We start from the raw sequence: 1,422 nt of genomic DNA, 5'->3' as shown, positions 1-1,422 counted from the left end.
ATATATATACATATAGATACATCGTTTGTTGAGCCAAAAGTTTTGCAATATTTTTGTTGCTTTTTTGCTTTATATAAACATTAGTAGACATTCAAATAACTATGAATAAGTCCCTCTCCTTATAGACTCTGCTAATGGCAGATTTATTTCTTTGCTTATCTACTTTGTTAATTATACAGGCAATATCTTTGGCATATAACTTTAGAAACAGCCACAAACAACTGGAATTCTTTCATATACTTTTACATGAATTTCAATTTTTATATTTCAAATATTCCTATATGTATCAAAATATCAGAAATGTCGTCAGGACATTTTGGTTCCTGTCATAAAAGTAATTTGTTAATGAATTATACTTTTCATTTTCTATACTATTCTTTTATCTTTTATCTCTTACTTGTTTCAGTCATTTGACTAGGGCAATGGTGGGGCAACACCTTGAAAATCTTTTAGTCAAATGAATCAAGACCAGTACTTATTTACTTTTTTAAAGCCTAGTACTTTTTTTATTGGTCCCTTTTGCCAAACTGCCAAATTATGGAAATGTAAACATATTAACATCAATTGTCAACTGGTGGTGGGGGACAAACATAGACACAAGGACAAACACACACAAATATATAATAGGATTCTTTCTGTTAGGCTTTGGTCAACCTGAAGCTGTAGTAAAAGACACTTGCCCAAGGTGCCATGCAGTGGAACTGAACCCAGAACCATGAAGTTGGGAAGTAAGCTTCTTACCACACGGCTATGACTCTGAAATAATATATATCATCTTCTATATTATATAACATATAATAGTATACTTTAAATACTGTGTGGACTGAGATCCTCACTGACAAGTCTCTAATTTGTTTTTGTAGCTACTCTCTTTAAGTCTGTTATGTTAGGCAGTCAAATGTTGTGCTAACCACTGCACCAAAGTGTAAAGGTTAGAACAGCTATACAGCTACAGCAGATATAGTGTTTGCAACTTGCAACTTTTTCCCTGCTTCTTTTTACATTTAAATATGTATAATCATCCTTTAAAGTGCATCTTCTATGCTGGCATGGGTTGAACAATTTCACAGGATCCAGCAGGTCAGTAGACTGCATCTTGCACTAATGTCTGCTTTGGCATGGTTTCAAATGCCAACCACTTTACAGAGTGCACTGAGTACTTTTTCATAGCACCAACACTAGTAAGATGGCCATAGTTGTAAAAAGCATATATTATAAATATGCCTTTTTCACAAATACATTGACGACAATCATACATCTAAATGTTTGCCTACTTGCCTATTAATCTCTGGAAACCTATTTCTATTTACCTGTAGTTACCTTTTGTAACTTACTTCTATATACCAACTCCTAGTTTATCTTTATACAAATACATTTATTGTCCTAACAATGGTTGAACAATCCTATGACCTGTTAACATTG

General features: G+C 33.1%; 2 protein-coding genes across 2 annotated transcripts in view; both read right to left on the bottom strand.

Annotated features, from left to right (window-relative positions):
• Nucleotides 1-1,422, bottom strand: part of LOC106883929 (uncharacterized) — a 136,339-nt gene that overhangs the window by 94,391 nt on the left and 40,526 nt on the right. The window lies entirely within an intron of this gene.
• Nucleotides 1-1,422, bottom strand: part of LOC128249062 (cysteine-rich venom protein Mr30-like) — a 45,543-nt gene that overhangs the window by 37,271 nt on the left and 6,850 nt on the right. The gene's annotated exons all lie outside the window — the stretch shown is intronic.

The sequence above is a fragment of the Octopus bimaculoides genome, chromosome 11 (genome assembly GCF_001194135.2).
Source record: "Octopus bimaculoides isolate UCB-OBI-ISO-001 chromosome 11, ASM119413v2, whole genome shotgun sequence".
Lineage (NCBI taxonomy): Eukaryota > Metazoa > Mollusca > Cephalopoda > Octopoda > Octopodidae > Octopus > Octopus bimaculoides.
The sequence above is the reverse complement of the archived record's forward strand: the minus strand, read 5'-3'. Positions and strand labels throughout refer to the sequence as shown.